Below are 20,363 nucleotides of genomic sequence, written 5' to 3' on the forward strand. Positions count from 1 at the left end.
CTTTCATTGGATCCATGGGAAAAAAAAAAATCCCAAATGGTATGGCTGGTTATTCTGTCAGGACTGGCAGGCGTAGACAAGACAAAAGACAGTGGGCCCTAGATCTGAACCCACCCACTGTCACCTGCCTACTTGCCTCAGTCGACCCTAAACGGTCGCGGACAACCACGGAGTCGGTCCCTACACTGCGTAGGTGGATACACAAAACGTAGACAGACAAACAAAACACAATGGAGGATAGTCAACTAGCAGGGTCAAAACCAAACAGACAACGCAGTACAAAATCAGAAGGAGAGCGGATAGTCAAAAGTCAAGCAAGAGGTCAGAACACGGGCAGAGCAATAGCAAGGGGATTAGGACAGGGAACGCTGGGAAAGGAGCAGGGGAGCTGGGACTAGTAACAACTAATAACCAGCAGGGAACAGAGGATCTGACTGCTTTTATCCAGGAAAAAAGACCAGGTCCAGCAGCTGATTGGAGCAGCCCAGATCCCAGCATCAAGTTCAGCTGAACAGACCTAGCAGTGCAGTAACCCCTACACTGCCAGAAGTCTGACAGACCAGGCAGGTGTGGCTGAGAAGTGAAACACAATTCAGACACAAAACCAGTGCAACAGCAGACATAAACTCAGCGCTTCCTTGGCCGCCCGACATGGACTGAGGAGCGCAAAGTCACATTCCTAACATGACCAGAGGCAAAACTATGTTCTCATCTTTAGCATCTATACCTCTTTTGATGCATCCCATTATTTTATTAGCCTTGGCAGCTGCTGCCTGGCACTGATCACTAAAGTTGAGTTTACTGTCCACCATTTTCCCCGGGTCCCTTATGAAAGCAGTTTTACCCAGTTTTTTATTATTTAGCACATAACTGTACTTATTATTTCTACGGCCCAAATGCATAACCTTACATTTATCCACATCAGGGTGCCTTCACACCTATCGTATCGCAGTAGAAAATCCGCTGCGGATCCGCAGCAGATCCGCAGCAGATTTAACTAAATGAATGAACACAGCCTTAAATACGCACTGTCAAATCCGCTGCGGATCCGTAAATGCCTTCACACCTACCGTATCGCAGTAGAAAATCGGCTGCGGATCTGCTGCGGATCCTCAGCGGATTTTCTACTGCGATACGGTAGGTGTGAAGGCACCCTTAAACTTAATTTGCCATTTCTCTGTGCAAGCCTCCAGCTTCATTTTCTTATTGATCAACCTTTCATGCGGCACAGTATCAAATGCCTTTGAAAAGGCCAGATAAACAACGTCCACAGCCTCCCCCAGGTCCAGTCTATAACTGACCTCCTCATAGAAGCTGATCAGATTAGTCTGACAAGACCAATCCTTCATAAACCCATGCTGGTGCTGCCTAATAACATTATTTTCATTAAGATACTCCAATATGTCATCTCTTACAAACCCCTCAAATACTTTACCCACTATAGATGTTAGACTTACAGGCCTTCTTTGACCCTGTCCTGAATATTGGTACCACATTAGCTATGCGCCAGTCCTGTGGAACAGTCCCTGTCATTATATAGTCTTTAAATTGTTAAAAAGCATTTACATTATCCCTAGTCATGTCATCTGTTATAAGATTCTCCTCTGTGAATACAATAGAGAAGAACCATTACACCCAAATTATTTTTGAGGTTTTAAGTTATTATTTATATAGATGATATTATTTATGTAGATGAAGAACATTTTCAGATTCTTTTTACTTTCTGTGGCAATCCTTTCAATTGCTTCCTTTATTGCATTTTTTGCTTATTTTATTTGTTTTTTTACACAATTTATTCTTTTGTCTATAGTTGCTTGTTGCTTCCCCACTACCTTCTGAAATTGAAAGAAAAAAATGTTCCTATTCCTCAAGTTTGTATGATTACAATGATAGGCAACTTGTAAATTTTATTTTTTTTCAACAGATTTTAAAAAATTAAAACCTTTTTATATAAAACTAAATGTTCTTAAAATTGCTCTATTACCATCCTTATAATGCATTTATTTTTTGGTCTATGGGTGTTAGGAATCGGACAGCAGGACAAGACAAGACAGTGAGCCCTAAGCTCAGCCCCGCCCACTGTCCTCTACCTACTTGCCACAATCCGCCCTAAGATGGCGGCGAGAAACTGGGCGGCAGTCCCTGCACTGGCTAGGTGGGACACAAAGACAAGACAGACAGACAAAACACAATAAAGAATAGTCGACAGTCCGGGTCACAACAATCGGGAAGCAAAAGTACAAAATCACAATCCTATAATCAGAGTCAACAAACAAGCGATATGGGCAGGGGCAGGCAGCTAGCAAGGATAGTAAGAACACAAGGCAGAAGGGTCAGAGAAAGACAGATAAAAGCAGAACCACTAGCAGGCAGAGACAAGCTCAATAACCAGCAATAAGTGCACAGACTGAGGTGGGTTATATAGGAGGCCAGGGTTCTGGTCCAGAACGTAATTGGACCATCCCCCTGATCTCCAAGCACAGAAAGATGAGAACAAAACAGACCCACTGGCAGGACGACTTGTCAGTCACAGCAGAACCAAAACACAGATAACCATGACATGGCCAGACAGAATTCAGCAGGTGAATTTGAGTGTGTCTCCCAACAAAGGTGAGCATATTAACCAGTGTTCACACACTGCAAACAAAAACACAGAAACAGAAAACAAGAATTTCAGCGCCTTCTCAGCCGCACAGCACGGGCCGAGGGGTGCATAATGCTCTGCAAGGATACCATCCTGACAGTACCCCCCTTTTACGAGGGGCCTCAGGACCCTCACAGGACTCAATTTTACTTAGAAGATTGCCATTTGACTCCCATTCATCAGAAGAAGAGTCCATGGCATGGAGAACAGGTTTACTGACGGAACGAGCAGAAGAACATAAATGGGCAAATCAGTTACAGTAGGACTTGAAATATTTATTTCACATGAGGGTACCTGTGCGCCCAAGTGACCTTCCTGGGAGTCACCTGGACGCCGATGATCTGGGAGCCGGTTAGCTTGCCGCTTGGGACGCTTGTGGCAGAAATTGATGAAGTGGCTACTGTCACCACAGTAATAGCACAGACCGTTGTGTCTACAATGTTCTTGCCTGGTCCTGGCATCCAATTGTCCCAGCTGCATGGGCTCGTCCTCATGTATATCAGGGATAACAACAGAGTGTTTGACAGAGCAGGGGACAGAGGTCTTAGAAGGGTCAGAGCCTACTTTCTCCCTATGTCTGTCACAGAGCCTACGGTCTATGCGAATAGCCAAATTCATGGCTTGCTTTAGGGTGGAAGGATCTGGATGTCCTTTCCAGGCATCCTTAATGTCATCAGATAACCCCTGCTTAAATTTGCATCTAAGTGCAGGATCATTCCATCTGGATGGAACACACCACTGATGGAACTCTGCACAATACTCCTCCACCGGTCGCTTGCCTTGTCTCAAAACTGTCAACTGCCTCTCAGCTGCTGCGGCCCTATCAGGCTCATTATATAGTAATTCCAATGCCAAGAAAAACTGATCCACAGAGGACAATTCAGTGGCATCTGGAGGCAAAGAAAAAGCCTACTCCTGCGGAGGTCCTTGTAAGAGTGACATAATGATGCCCACTCTCTGGCTCTCATCCCCAGAGGACTGGGGACAAAGTCTGAAAAACAGCTTACATCCCTCTCTGAAGATTCGAAAGGCCTTTCTCTCGCCCTTGAACCTATCAGGAAACTGCACAGGAGGTTCTGGGGGAACAGCAGCAGATAGCATGGCATTTTGGCCCAGGAAAGACTCTACCTGCTGCACCCGTTGCGTAAGGTCCAGAACAAGCTGGTTGAGACTTTGCATTTGCTCAACCAGAGCTTTCATGGGGTCCATAGCAAGGTGGAGAGAGAGAAGAAAAAAAAAAAAGTAGGGCTGGTTATTCTGTTAGGAATCGGACAGCAGGACAAGACAAGACAGTGAGCCCTAAGCTCAGCCCCGCCCACTGTCCTCTACTTATTTGCCACAATCCGCCCTAAGATGGCGGCAAGCAACTGGGCGGCAGTCCCTGCACTGGCTAGGTGGGACACAAAGGTGAGCATATCAACCAGTGTTCACACACTGCAAACAAAAACACAGAAACAGAAAACAAGAATTTCATCGCCTTCTTGGCTGCACAGCACGAGCCGAGGGGCGCATAATGCTCTGCAAGGATACCATCCTGTCAATGGGGCTGTGTGAGGTGTAATTTATTGCACCATGATCTGTACTTTCTATTAGTACCTTGCTTCTTTATATGTGACTTTTTATATGATCCCGTTTATAACAATATTGAGGGATTTCAGGTGACCAAAAATCAGCAATTTTGCGCTTTGGCATTTTTTGCACTTACACTGTTTACCAATCACGATGAGCAATCTGAGAATTTAGGCGATCAGTTCAGGCGATTATATATGCAGCGATACCAAATTTGTTTGTTTATTTATTTATTTTTATTTATAAAAGGGGGGGGTGATTTAAACTTTTTTTAGGAGATGGGATTTTTTTTATTAATATATATAATTTTTTTACACAGTGATTTGAGTTCTAATACAGTTGTACTGATCCCTCATAGAGACCAGTGCAATATATACATACTGCATTGATTCATGAGATCAGTGCTCAATTACAATGGGCTGCTGGAGCCCATAGGAATTAAACACGGGTCCAGAAGTCCCCCCTCCCCCTTTTTGGTTCCTGTACTAGTTAGGAAAGGTAAATATCTTTTACTATTTCCAAAAACCTGCTTCCTTTGCTGGAGCTGCAGTTTTCTGCTTTCCAGTTTATTTTGGTGTAGTTAAAGTCCCCCATAATAATGACTTCACTCTGCTTTGATGTCTCATCTATTTGTCTTATAAAGAGATTTTCTGATTCTTCCACTATACTTGGAGATTTATAACTCACTCCTATAAGTATTTTATTATTATTATTCCTCCCTCCCCTTATTTCCACCCAAAGAGACTCCACATTATTATGACATATATCCTCACGTAGAATGGGCTTAAGGCAGGATTTAACATATAGGCAGACCCCTCCCCCTTTCTTATTTTTACAGTCATTTCTGAACAAACTATAACCCTGGAGATTAACCACCCAGTCATAGCATCCAACCATGTCTCCCTCATCCCCACTTTATCATGTTCCTCCTCCACCACTATCAGTTCTAGTTCCTCTGCCTTATTAGTGAGGCTTCTAGCATTTGTATATACACATTTAATATGTTTGTCCATATTTCCTATCCTCTTATCACTAGCAATTATTCTATCCCCTCCCGTCGCTCGACCCCCAGTTCCATAATCTAGCCCCAGCTCTCCATCTACTCTGTCTTCACCTTCTAGGTCATAGTTGCCCCCCCCCAGCTCCCTAGTTTAAACACTCCTCCAACCTCTTAGCCATTTTCTCCCCCAACACAGCTGAACCCTCCCCATTGAGATGCAGCCCGTCCCTACTGTAGAGCCTGTGACCGACAGAGAAGTTCTCCATTAACCCAAGCCCCTTTATCCTACACCAGCTTTTAAGCCACCTATTTACCTCTCTAATCTCCCGCTGTCTCTCACACACTGTTCGATGATCCTGGTCTTTGTGACAGATTGCCTTGTCTGTCCCCCTCATTATTGAGTCCCCCACAACCAGCACCTGTCTGACCTGCCCTGTTCTCCTATTCCCCACCTTACTGGAGCATACACCCTTCCTGGCTTTCAGAGGCAGTGTCCTGCTGCAGCAATGCCATCCCTGAACTAGCATTCCCCTCATACGCTAACTTACCAAACTTGTTGGGGTGTTCCAGATCAGGACTAGCCTCCCTGGCACTCTTCCCTCTACCCTGTCTTCTAACTGTCACCCAACTAGCTGCCTCGTCATCCTGCACCTCCAAGCTAACACCCTCTCCCCGTCTACCCCTGTGAGTGCTTGCTAAGTGAGCAGCAGACTCCTTTCCACTTTGTCAATGTCTGTCAATGTTGCCAGCTGCTTGTTTAGATCCATAATCTGGGCTTCCAAGCCAGCAAGATGAACACATCTGACACAATGGTATGCACCCTCGATCGGCTGTTCAAGGATTGCATACATCATACAAGATGTACATTGAGTGCATTGTCAATAACGGAGCACGGAAATGAGGGATAAATGTGACATGCATAATGATTTTAATAACATAAATGGTGGGGAAATGTATCTTCCTTACTAAAATCTTTTTCATTGATATGGCGGATTGGGAGGTTAGATAACTGGACTAATACATACAGTGTTGCAAATGTTTCTTGCTCTTTTGGTAATCTATACATTAATCAGACTCTTTCTGTTTGCTTACACTAGACTCTGCAAAAAGTCCCTATCAAGAAGGAAAATAACCCTATGGTAAAATTGACATGTTATCTATGTTCCTCAATTCGGTATGATTACAATGATAGGCAATTTGTATAAATTTTATTTTATTTGACAGCTTTTAAAAAATTAAAACCTTTTTATATAAAACGAAATGTTCTTAAAATTACTCTATTACCATCTTTATAACACATTTATTTTTTGGTCTATGGGGCTGTGTAGGGTGTAATTTTTTGCACCATGATCTGTAACTTGCTTCCTTATATGTGACTTTTTATATGATCACTTTTATAACAATTTTTATGGATTTCAGGTGAACAAAAATCAGTAATTTTGCGCTCTGGCATTTTATGCACTTATGCTGATTACCAAGCACAATCAGCAATCTGAGAATTTAGGCGATAGGTTCAGACGATACAGCTGTACTGATCCCTCATAGAGACCAGTGCAATATACACATACTGCATTGATCAATGAGATCAGTGTTCAATTACAATGGGCTGCTGGAGCCCCTAGGAATCATGCACCAAGCCGGGATCAGTGTCACTGCAGCTCTGGCTTCCGGCTTGAGGGGAAGCATAGATCGCCTCTCTACCAGTTTTGACAGCTACATTGATATGGCTAATTAGCTGAGCACGACGAAAGGCCCCTCTCTAAACTCCACTAAGGGCGTAATGACGTATGTGTATGTCCTTGGGGGGTTAATTTCCCAGGACTGTGTCTTCAAAATCAAGACAGTCCTGGAAAAAAAAAATGACTGTTGGCAACTACGGGACTGTACTTCAAGCTACTGGAGGAAGAAAGTAGAAGAAATTCTGATAGTAGATTAGAAGCAGGACAAGAAGTAAAGAAGAAAAAAAAACTTTTTTTATTTTCTAGAAACACTGTAAATTACCTTAAAACAGCTGTTTACAGTGTTTCAGGACTATTGGTAAGAAAACAATCAATAGAATAACCCCTTTATGAGAATGACAAAATAGGGACCTACATTCATATCAGTCATGTGTCATTTATGTGAGAATATGGTCTTGAACAGTGTATTCATGAGTTTCTGGCATGAATTCCTTACTGACCACCCTTTTACCACTTGCTGACAGCTGAAAATTAGCAGTACTGCAAAATTACAGCTGGCTTTGTGTTGTTTGTTTTTATTCAACAATTAGCCTATACTTATATAGCACTATAAATAGAGAAAGAGAGACTGAGAAATATTGGTAACAGGAATTGGGGTGAGGGGTGATCAATGGTGTAACAATGGGTTTTGTGTCTGAGTCTACTGTACAGTCTAAAATTTTCTTTTGGTTGCTGGTCCAAGTTCCAAAGGAAAAAATCGTGCTTCAGCATAAAATATTTTCATTAATAGTCTTATAGGCAAGTTTCATTTATTATATGTGACTTTGCAAAAATTTACACACAAACTACATAAGCTTTGGCTAGGTTCACACAACGTAAAAAACGGCTGTTTTTAATAATAATTTAACTGACTGCAATGGCAATGCACTGAAGTCAATGGGAGGACGGACGTCCAATGCACACAATGCATTGAAAAACTGACGTTTTTACCGCGGTAAGATTTCAGTTTTTTAACCCCTTAACGACATCGGGCGTAAACTTACGCCCTCGCGCCCTGGTACTTGGCGCATCAGGGCGTAAATTTACGCCCGATGTTTCCCCGATCGCTGCGTGTTCACACACAGCGGTCGGGGAAGATGGCCTGCTATAAATCATAGCAGGCCATCTTAGCTTCACGGCACGGGGGGCGACCCGATGACCCGGAAAAAAATGGCGGTCGGTGCTGTCCGAGGACGGCACCACCCGCCATTACTGTAAAAAGTAATGGTGATCGCTGTGCCACCGGCCCGATCGCCGTGAACGGCCGGCCGGCCGTTCACGGCGATCGGGCCGGTGGCACGGCGATCAGAGTCCCACAAAATAGTAAATACCTGCCCTGGACCCCTCAGCTAGGTAGCCGAGGGGTCCAGAGCAGGTATTTGTACATTACTCACCTGTCCCGGGCTCCTGATCGGCGTCTTCCGGGTTCGCGGAGTCCTCGTCTTCGTTCGGGTCTTCGGCTTCTTCCGTGACGTCACGTTCGGCTTCTCTCGGCTATTTTCGGCTCCAGCGTCGGCTCTTTCCGTATTTTGCGCTCTGCTGCCCTCTAGCGGCTGATATGTGTAATACACTTATCAGCAGCTACAGGGATGTTCAGAATGTAGAAAAAAAAATTATTTTTTTTTTCAAATTTTTTTTTTTCTATTTTCCGCACCCTATCGCCGCTGAGTGTTGATCAGCATCGCACGAAAGTGCGCTGCTAATCAGCAACTCCTCCTTTTTGGCGTAGGGTGTTTTTTTTCTATATTCTACTGCCACAGTCTGCTAATAAGTGCCGCACATAAGTGCGGCATTTATCAGCAACTCCTTTGTTGGCGTAGGTTTTTTTTTTATACTTACTGTAAAAAAACACGTAAAAAACACTACATTACACCACACTACATTGAATAAAGTTTGACACTACACCACTACATACCCCATATACCAATCCCTGTATACAAATGGCCCCTAGGGTGTTTTCGGTGTCGGACGCATACGTTATTGCCTCCGACACCGAAACAGCCAGTAAGGATGAATGGGGGGATCCTTCTTTCCTCCATTCATCCTCATCATCCAGTGATGTGTCTGGGGGGTAGCGTAGTGTGCGCTGCCCCCCAGACACGTCTTTTCCGCCAGTACCGTCCCAATAAGAGATGACGGTATGGTGTGAAATTCTACACATTCTGTGAGCGTACCTCAGGGTACTCTTACAGATTTAGGGTACGTGCAAGATTTAGGCGCATGTCTCTACCCGTGTCATAGACTCCATTCTATGCACGGGCGGAATCCGTCGTCCATCCAAAGAATGAACACGTTGGACGGAGAGCGGAATCCGCCCGTGCATAGAATGGAGTCTATGACACGTGTGGAGACGTGCGCCTGCATCAGTCCGCCTGTGGGTGCCAGCTGTGGAATGCACGAAGGGTTATCTGTCGCGATTCCGCAGTGTGCATGTACCCTTAGAGTGTATGTAGGAAGGGACACCCGAATGCAGCCCCCAGATGCCCCCTCCCCCCCATCCTCGGAGTTAGTGGGAAGATCGTCCGGGAACTGATCTTCCCACTGCTGGATAAAGGTTACCACCTGTACGGGGATAACTTTTATACCAGCACCCCCTCTTCCGGTCCCTCGCTGCCCTGTAGCTTGCGGCACGATCCGAAAATATCAGAAGCAGTAATAGCGCCCTAATATTTAGCAGCCATGGAGCGGACCCAGCGCTTCTGGATATGAGGGACCCCGTATCGCACCAGGGCAACATTTTCCAGGTGACGTCCCCCACACTGGAGAAAGAGAGACCCCAGAAGAAGTGCAGAGTGTGGTGTAACACCTATCCTGATCCCCCCCGGCCTCTGCATACTGGATCGCTCCAAGGCACACCACACGTCACTGGAGTTCTACATTATCTAAATTCTGTCCCTTATTCCTATTTCAGGGGTCACGTTGGTCCAGGGATTATTCTGATCGCCATTATGGAGTCAGGAAGGAATTTTTCCCCAGTGATGAGGCTACTGTCGTCTGCCTTACGAGGTTTTTTTTTTGCCTTCCTCTGGATCAACACAGGTTGAATTTGATGGACACCTGTCATTTCCAACCTTATAAACTAATAATTGGCCTAATACCCCCAAATAAATTAGAATTGTCCCTTTTCCCCAGCTAAGTAGGTATGGCCGCCATTCCCATTAGAGGATGCCATGATGCAATTACAAAGCCTCTGTGCGGCCAGGACAGTAGAAACCCCCCACAAGTGACCCCATTCTGGAAACGACACCCCATAAGGAATCTAACAAGTGGGGCAGCGGGGATATGGCCCCCTGGTGACGGCCACATTTGGGACGTGAAAATGAAAAAAATTGTATTTTTTATTTTCTCGGCACATGTTCTACGTAAGTGCCTGTCACCAGTGGGGTCCATATGCTCACTGCACCCCTTGTTAGATTCCTTATGGGGTGTAGTTTCCAGAATGGGGTCACTTGTGGGGGGTTTCTACTGTCCTGGCAGCACAGGAGCTTTGTAATTGCGACATGGCCTCCATCCTCCATTCCAGCCTCTAAATGGCGCTCTGTCCCTTTGGTGACTTGCCCTGTGCCCATATGGCACATTATGCCCACATGTGGGGTATTTTCGTACTCAGGGGACACTACCCTACACGTTTTGTGTTCATTTTCTTTTTTAACCCCTTGTGGAAATGGAAAAAAAATCAAGGCTAGACCAACATTTAGTGTAATTTTTGTAAAATTTTTACTCTAAATCATTATGGGTATTTCTGTACTCGGGAGAAACTGCGCTACACATTTTTTGTCTTTTTTTGCCTCTTATCCCTTTAAGAAAATGAAAAATTGAAGGCTAGAACAACGTTTTAGTGTAAAAAATAAATTTTTCTTTTTTCACGCCATATTGTTCAGAAAATCTGTGGCGCACCTGTGGGGTCCAGATGCTCACCGCACCCCTTGTTACATTCCTTGAGGGGTGTAGTTTTCTAAATGGTGTCCCTTTAGGGGTGTTTTTTAGGTTTTGACACCCCAGAGCCTCTGCCAACCTGAAGTGGTACAGTCAAAAATGACCAAATATAACGGAGGCGTTGAAATTCACTAGGCGCTCCCTTATATCTGAGGCTTGTGGTTGCGTCAAATAGCGCAATAGGGCCACATATGGGGTATTTCTATAAACTGCAGAAACGGGGCAATAATTATTGGGGTGGATTTCTCTGGTAATAGGTTTATAATTATGAAAAATATTGGATTACAATAAAATCTCTGCACAGAAAATTAAAATTTTCAAATTCCTTACACACTTAGCTTTTATTTCTGTGACTCCCCTAAAGGGTTAAAACACTTTCTGGATGTGCTTTTGCAGAGTTTGGGGGGTGCAGTTTCTGAAATGGGGTGCTTTGTGGGGCTTTCTAACATACAGGCCCCTCAAATACACTTTAAACCTGAACAGGTCCCTAAAAATATCTGATTTTGAAATTTTACTGAAAATTTGGAAATTTGCTGCTAATGTTTTAAGCTTCCTATCGTCTAAAAAAAAATGAAAGATCGTTTAATAAATGCCGCCAACATAAAGTAGACATGTTGCTAATGCTATTTAATATATAATTTATGTGGTATAACCACTTTCTGTATACGCAAAAAAGTTTCAAAGTTGGAAAAATGCATTTTTTCACATTTTTTCACATTATTTGGGTTTTTTTCATAAAGATTTGTTATAAATATCGACTCCAATTTACCAGAAATGTAAAGTACAATATGTCACGAGAAAACAATCTCAGAATCAGCCGGATAGGTAAAAGCATCCCGAAGTTATTAATGAATAAAGTGACACTGGTCATATTCATAAAATTTGTCTCTGTCATTAAGGCCATTTCAGGCTCTGTCCTTAAGGGGTTAATGCATTGTGTGCATTGGACGTGTTTTTATTTTTAAAAACAGCCGTTTTTTGACGTTGTGTAAACCTAGCCTTAGTGTGTGTAGTCTTTTTTTTTCCTTAGTTTTCAGCATGACCTTGTGTGGATATTTGTGAATTCATCACACAGCATGTAACCTTTTACAAATTATGCATATGCTTTACTAGATAAGGCTTACATTCATAAGGCTGTTGTTACATACAAGTCATTCACTTATGGAAATCATATTTGCTTAGGTATGTCTGGGTATTGTTTTTACCATAACATATCACTAATTTATCCTCCTTAAAGTCTTATAGTCATATGTCTGTCTTCTCTGCTATATTTCTCTGTCATTTAAATCAGGAATGGATTCCTATGGGGGAAGAAGAAAAACCTTGCCTCAATCCAATCTCAGGAATTTTAGGAAGTAAAGACATTTTGTAATTGTTCCAACTACATATTATGAATACCTTTTCCTGTCTGTAGTCCATACCATTGCCTGCTTTTAAATAGAAGGCGGCCATCAACCAATGTATAGTCAAAAAGGGGAAGGGAAAATCTGCATATATGTACCTGCCATATACCCTCACTGTTATATATCTACATAGAGAAGAAAAAGAACAGTGCAAATCTTTTCTATGTATTCCTGTGTTTTTGTCTACTTCAGAATTGTACTGACCACAAAATACAACCTGTACAATTTGTAAAATTCTGCTTTCATACAATATGTGTGATTATTATGATATGCAATGGCAACAGATTTGAAAAATAGAGTTATTATATGTTCCTACATTTTCACAATGGATATCTTGAGGGTGTGGCATCACAAGAAATGAGGTCTGTGTAGAGCTCATGGTATAGAAAGATTTTTAGGCGGTGAGCTAGGTAGAGAAGCGCCTAAATGCATGCCTTTATATGCCATATATCTTTTCCCCATCATTATGTAGAGGTTGGTACCTACCTGTCTGTGGTGATGGAGGAATACAGGATGATGAGAAAAGCTCCTTCACTGCAGCTTCACCAAATACACACCCTGCAACAAAGAGAAGTAGGGGCGGAGAGACTGGTGGAAGGAGGAGGAGGATAGTGAGAAATGGGTGAATGATTGAAAATGCTTACACAAAGCTTGTCTGGGTATTCAGAGACAGAGGACGGTGAAAAAAGAAAGGAGGAGAAGAATTAGGGATTGAACCATATATAATGGTGGGACCAGGTCTGCAAATGCATTACTGATACAGACCTACAACATGGATAAACACGCAGTTCTGCATATGCAGCAAGATTTAGTGTCAAGATCCCTCTTAAATATGTACACAGATATTGTATAATTATTACCAGACTTTTAGCGGGTTAAAAGCAGACAAATCCACAATCTATTATTGGTCTTGTATTAAGCAATATGATAAAACAATTGTATGATTTATGTAGTGCCTTATGTAGGATGCTACGAAGAAATTAGAATAGGACTACATAGTGATTCCTGATCATGTGACCAGAAACCATTATGTTGCACTGCCTGCTCCTGCAAAACTGCACCACTCATGGGGAGGCGTAGCTAGTGGTTCAGCCTAACAGGGGGGAATGAGTGCAGTTTTATGATACCCATAGGGCACCTGAGCAGATGATGCTTTTTTCAAATAATAAAGGGAATATTTGCTCCATTACTCATAGTGAATAAGGATTGCAAACAGTGTAAAAGGTTTTTTACATTTTATATATATAATATATATTGTAGGGATCTTCCCGGGGGATGGTGTGTTTGGACACAGTTCACAGCAGACTTGGACTTGTAAAATAACAGCTTGGCGTTTATTTGCAGCATAAACAGTCCATAACAGAAATGTAGCAACACTGCGCTTTAAGAACAAAACAAAAAGGTCTTGCCCGTCTGGGCGCTAACTAACACAGCAGGTTACCTCTCTGACACTTCAGTCGGCAGTATTGCGGGGTGTGAACAGGCCCCAGCAGCGGCTGTCTTCCCAGCTCTCACCAAACAGCATGCAGGCTGTTTACTCCTGTCTGAGAGCAAGGACCTGTACACTGAGCCCACCTTTTGCCTTCTCAGGCTGATTGGGATCAGAGCTCACCTGATCCCAAAACCCACACTGGATCGAGGGGGAGGGAATGGCAAGTCCCACTACCAAAACCTACCTGCCATTCCATGTAAGTCCAGGCCCGGCAATAATAAATAATAGCTCAGCAGCATAACACTGCTGAGCACAGATGCCTCCTGGACTCACCATCTCACACTATGTATCAACCTGGGTGAGATGTACATCCCCTCGAGCACTTTACCAGTGACATGTCCACATATCCCCCCCCTCTTCTTCAGACCGGAGGGCTGAGCATTTTGTCCCCACAGACAGTGTACCCTAGATAGGGCGTCAGCATTTGCCTGTAATTTCCCCGGCCTGTGTTCCACAGTGAAATTAAAGTTTTGTAGGGACAGAAACCACCTAGTCACCCTTGCATTCTTCTCTTTGTTTATTTTCATCCATGTTAGGGGGGCATGGTCTGTCACTAACTTGAATCTCCTGCCTAGTAAGTAGTACCTCAGGGATTCTAGGGCCCACTTCACTGCCAGACATTCTCGCTCAACTATGGCATAGTTTTTCTCGGCCGGGGATAGCTTCCTACTTAAGTACATCACCGGGTGCTCCTCGCCATTCACGACCTGTGAGAGGATGGCACCTAACCCTGTGTTAGAGGCATCTGTCTGTACTAGAAACTCTCGCCTAAAGTCAGGGGTAACTAGCACAGGCTGTTGGCACAGGGCAGACTTAAGGCTTTGAAAAGCCTTCTCGGCCTCTGGAGTCCATGTCACCATTGCGGACTTTGCACCCTTTGTCAGGTCAGTTAGTGGGGCTGCAACTGAGGCAAAATTTGGCACAAACCTACGGTAATAGCCCGTAATACCCAGGAAAGCTCTGACCTGTTTCTTTGTGAGGGGTTGAGGCCAATTCTGTATTGCCTCAATTTTATTTAGTTGTGGTTTCACTAACCCCCTCCCAATAATGTAGCCCAAGTATTTGGCCTCCTCTAAGGCTAATGCACACTTCTCTGCATTGATGGTTAACCCTGCATCACTTATGGCATCTAACACCGCCTGGACCTTACAGAGGTGACTTTCCCAATCAGGGCTAAAAATGACCACATCATCGAGGTAGGCAGCAGAGTAATCCCGATGTGGTCGCAGAATCAAGTCCATCAACCTCTGAAAAGTGGCAGGGGCTCCATGTAACCCGAATGGCATCACTACATATTGGAAGAGCCCATCAGGGGTGGAGAATGCAGTCTTCTCTCTAGCCTCAGGAGTGAGTGGGATCTGCCAGTAGCCCTTAGTGAGATCGAGAGTAGTTATGTACCTGGCATTACCCATCCTTTCTATCAACTCATCTACCCTGGGCATGGGGTAGGCATCGAACTTTGAGATCTCATTTAACTTTCTAAAATCATTACAGAACCTCCAAGTTCCATTGGGCTTTGGGATTAACACAATCGGGCTGGACCACTCGCTCTGGGACACCTCAATGACTCCTAGGTCAAGCATACGTTTTACCTCGGATGATACCGCCTCCCTCCGTGCTTCTGGTATCCTATAGGGCTTAAGGTTTACTCTGCTTCTAGGCTCAGTTTCAACATGATGACTAATGAGATGCGTACGCCCTGGTAGATCAGAAAACTTGTCTTTATTTCTCTGCAGGAACTCCTTAGCTTCCTGCTTCTGGGACACTGATAGGGTGTCACCAATCCTGACCGGAGGGATTGGTGGTGACAGATGACCAACAGGATTTGTCGCCACCAAGGATTCCCTGTCTTTCCAGGGCTTGATCAAGTTTATGTGATAAACTTGGAAAGGCTTCCTTCTACCTGGTTGGTGTACCTTGTAGTTGACCTCACTGATCTTCTCTACAATTTCATAGGGACCCTGCCACTTGGCTAAGAATTTGCTTTCTACCGTGGGAACAAGTATGAGTACCCGGTCACCTGGGCTAAATGTCCTGATTCTTGCAGAACGATTGTAAATTCTGCTTTGGCCCTCTTGCGCCCTCTGGAGGTGTTCCCTTACTAGGGGCATTACAGTGGCTATACGGTCCTGCATTTGTGCTACATGCTCTATAACACTCTTGTATGGGGTGGACTCACTTTCCCATGTCTCTTTCGCTATATCCAACAAACCCCTAGGGTGACGACCATAGACTAATTCGAAGGGAGAGAACCCTGTGGACGCTTGGGGTACTTCCCTAATAGAAAACATCAGGTAAGGTAGTAAGTGATCCCAATCACGACCATCCTTTTCCACCACTTTTTTAACATATGTTTCAGGGTTTTATTAAACCTCTCCACTAACCCGTCTGTCTGTGGGTGATATACAGAGGTACGTAGGTGTGAGATTTTAAACAGTTTGCATAGCTCTTTCATCACCTTTGACACAAATGGTGTACCTTGGTCGGTCAAGATTTCTTTGGGGATCCCCACCCTGGAAAACATATAAAACAATTCCCGTGCAATTGTTTTAGATGCAGTGTTTCTTAGGGGTACAGCCTCAGGATAGCGGGTCGCATAGTCCAACACAACTAGAATGTACTGGTGACCCCTAGCTGACTTTACAATGGGACCCACCAAGTCCATTGCGATCCGGTCAAAAGGTACCTCTATGATGGGGAGTGGGACCAAAGGACTGCGAAAATGCGACACTGGAGCGCTAAGCTGACATGTGGGGCACGACTCACAGTATTTTTTTATGTCAGCATAAATCGCAGGCCAATAAAACCTCTGGAGGACTCTCTCCTGCGTTTTATCTGTCCCCAAGTGGCCCCCAAGGACATGATTATGTGCCATGTCGAGTACCTGACGCCGGTACGACTTAGGCACCAGAAGCTGTTCCACCACCTCGTCACTAATCTTAGTGACTCTATATAAGAGATCATTAGTCATAGAAAAATGTGGAAATTTTTTCTCAGCTTCTGGTTCCTGAGGTACCCCATTCATAACAGTGACCTGCTCTCTCGCATTTTTTGAGAGTGGGGTCCTGTAATTGTGCAGTACCAAAATTATCCCTAGACACCTCTAAGTCTGGAACATTCTGCGCAGTGGGAGGAGCCTCTTCCTCACCTGCCAGGACCTGCAAAGGAAAAGCATCATTTTCATCCTGTACATTTTTATCATTTACCGTGGGTAATGCAATAGACTTAGGGGTCTCCTCACTCCTTTCAGGGGATTGTTGTTTTCCCCATAGAGCCCAGAACAAAGGAAAATCACGCCCCAATATCACATTATGCATAAGGTTTTTAACCACACCCACTTCATATTGTACCGTGCCTAGTTCAGTCCCGACATTAGCCAGTACTATAGGGTAAACCTTTGTATCACCATGTATGCATACCACACTCATATGTCTTTTTGGCACAAAGTCCCCAGTCACCAGGCTGGCATGCACCAGGGTGACAAGGCTTCCTGAGTCCAGCAACGCCTTAACAGGAAAGTCATTTACAGTAATGTTGCAGACTTGTGGTTCAGTCTCTAGTCCAGTGACTGCAACAAAAGACGGCTCCGCAAATAGCGACTGACGCCGGCTAGCGTCACACTCCATGGGCTCAGTGGTAAGAGGGCAATGGGCAGACATATGTCCCGTCTCATGGCATCTCCAGCACTGGATAGGGCCTGGTCTCCTTGGCAGGGAGTCCTTTTTAGGGCCACTTAGCCACCGGGGACCACTACCAGTCTTTTGCCCCTGAGACACCTCCTGAGCGCTCTTCCCTCTATCAGCACCCCTCCACACTCCCCCAATAGATGGAAGTCTCTTACCAGCTGACGGCACAGGTCTGGCACTCCGGGGAGGTGACGGTGCTGCAGGAACGGAGGTAGTCCTCGGTCGCCTGGAACCTCTCCACAAGGCTGACAAGTTCGTCGGCACTCTTAGGGTCGCCTTGTCCCACCAAGCGTTGCAGATCAGCAGGAAGTGCGCGGAGGTAGCGATCCATCACGACCCTCTCTAGGATCTGTGCAGGAGTAGAGGTGTCTGGCTCCAACCACTTTCTTGCCAAATGAATCAGGTCGTACATCTGGGACCTCGCTGACTTGTCCAGACTGTAGCTCCAGTTACGGACCCTCCGGGCACGGACAGCAGCCGTAACTCCTAGTCGGGCGAGTATCTCTGCTCTTAGCCGAGGATAGTCCTTGACCTCTTGCTCACTGAGGTCATAGTAGGCCTTTTGAGGTTTGCCTGTTAAATAGGGAGCAATGACCTCTGCCCACTCAGTGGAGGGTAACTTTTCTCGCTCAGCCACACGCTCAAAAACCGTTAAATAGGCCTCAACATCGTCATCAGCAGTCATCTTTTGCAGCGCACGCTGCACAGCTCTTCTTACAGACAAAGTCTCTGGCGCGGCTGCTGCCACCAGCTGGGGATTAGCACCTGCAGACGCCTCTTGCTTTGCTATCAGGTGCTCAATAAATCTCTGTTGTTGAGCCATCGCTTGTTCGTGGCGCAGATTAGCATCTGCCAGAGCCTGTTGTTGCTGCCGATTAGCCTGCTGGTGTGCGGCCAAGGCCTGTTCATGGCGCAGATTGGCGTCTGTCAGAGCCTGTTGTTGCTGCCGATTAGCCTGTTGTTGTGCGGCCAATGCTTGCTCATGGCGTAGGTTAGCGTCTGTCAGAGCTTGTTGCTGTTGCAGACTCACTTGCATTAACTGCTTCATCATCTCCTCCATGTTGCTTGTCTGTTTTTGGAGTGAAGCCGCAGCCTTCACCCAGGACATAAGCAGCTGTAGCCAAGTTGATGCACACCGTTGCCCCTAGCAACTGTTTTGCCCGCTCCGCAGCACCAATTGTAGGGATCTTCCCGGGGGATGGTGTGTTTGGACACAGTTCACAGCAGACTTGGACTTGTAAAATAACAGCTTGGCGTTTATTTGCAGCATAAACAGTCCATAACAGAAATGTAGCAACACTGCGCTTTAAGAACAAAACAAAAAGGTCTTGCCCGTCTGGGCGCTAACTAACACAGCAGGTTACCTCTCTGACACTTCAGTCGGCAGTATTGCGGGGTGTGAACAGGCCCCAGCAGCGGCTGTCTTCCCAGCTCTCACCAAACAGCATGCAGGCTGTTTACTCCTGTCTGAGAGCAAGGACCTGTACACTGAGCCCACCTTTTGCCTTCTCAGGCTGATTGGGATCAGAGCTCACCTGATCCCAAAACCCACACTGGATCGAGGGGGAGGGAATGGCAAGTCCCACTACCAAAACCTACCTGCCATTCCATGTAAGTCCAGGCCCGGCAATAATAAATAATAGCTCAGCAGCATAACACTGCTGAGCACAGATGCCTCCTGGACTCACCATCTCACACTATGTATCAACCTGGGTGAGATGTACATCCCCTCGAGCACTTTACCAGTGACATGTCCACAATATATATATATAATTTTTTTATTAATATAATTTTTTTTTCACATATAAAAATTTAAGGGGTTATCCAAAATTAGAAAAACATAGCTGAATTATTTCACAAACAGTGCCATTATCCTCCGCAGTTTCTGTGTGGTATTGCAGCTTAGTTCATCTGAAAAGAATGGAGCCAAGTTGTAATAGCCAAGGGTGGAAACAGACTTCATAGGGCCTCTGAGCAAAAGATATGTCTGGGCCTCCCATAACCACACCACGCCCCATACTCTTACACTACCCAGGCATGTATAAAACTAAGCAAATCTATATTGCAAATTTTTCGCTGTGATACAAAGATAAAGCTGGGGAGAGTGCGGCTGTGTCAGTAGAGTAGTGTGAATATTTAAACTGTTTTAGAGCTCCCAGCATCATCATGAATGATGATGTTGAGAGCTCCAAGGTCTGGTCCACAGTATACAGTCTGTGCATGAACCGTATATTGTGGATGGGTTTGCACATATTTTATCAACTGTAGATTTGCACATATTTTATCCACTGTAGATTTCAGTTATTTATGTTGCTTAAATCCACACCATCAAATGTGCAGCATGAAATTAGCAGTGGATAAAGTACACAAAAAAACACATTATTTTTACTGCTGTCAGGCTGTGTTTACACATGGTGTTTTTCGTGTGTTCTTGCCACAGCTTCAGCTACATCAATGCAAAGCTAATACGATTTTGCTTCAATTGCGCCACATAAATCATAGAAAAAACACATAATAAATGTCATGTGTGAAGAGAGCTTCAATAGCAGAAAAAGGGTCTGATCACTACTGTAGAACAGGCCGGGAGAGAACAGCGCAGCTGAGACTCGCAATAGAGATTGTCTCAGTCACATGGCACAGAGGCAGGAGAGAAGACATTCTGCGCACACTTCTCCCTGCCTGTTCTGGTTATCAGTCGAGGTCTGAGGGTATTCAGTGACCGATCAAAACTTTTGAAAAATTCTCTCAAAAGTTTTTATTAAAGTGTCAGTGTCCATTTAAAATTCAAAGCTTTATTGTACATCTATAATGCAAGACCTTGCTGCTATTATGTACTCTAGTATTTGCATCATGGATCTACTAATAAGCTGTGAATAAGAATACAATGGAACAAGATGCTGTACTTTTGCCTACCT

At 44.6% G+C, this 20,363-nt stretch overlaps 1 protein-coding gene across 3 annotated transcripts in view; it reads right to left on the bottom strand.

Annotated features, from left to right (window-relative positions):
- GNG3 (G protein subunit gamma 3) overlaps positions 1 to 20,363 on the bottom strand; it is a 136,783-nt gene that overhangs the window by 77,744 nt on the left and 38,676 nt on the right. Inside the window, exon 1 of one of the 3 annotated variants that reach the window (XM_069965434.1) lies at positions 12,757 to 12,845. The exons of the other annotated variants lie outside the window; for them this stretch is intronic. The gene's annotated coding sequence lies outside the window, so the exon portion shown is untranslated. Of the gene's footprint in view, positions 1 to 12,756; positions 12,846 to 20,363 lie in introns of those variants that run through there. 3 annotated transcript variants of the gene reach the window in all.

This window comes from Dendropsophus ebraccatus, chromosome 4 (assembly GCF_027789765.1).
Source record: "Dendropsophus ebraccatus isolate aDenEbr1 chromosome 4, aDenEbr1.pat, whole genome shotgun sequence".
NCBI classification, from domain to species: Eukaryota; Metazoa; Chordata; class Amphibia; order Anura; family Hylidae; genus Dendropsophus; species Dendropsophus ebraccatus.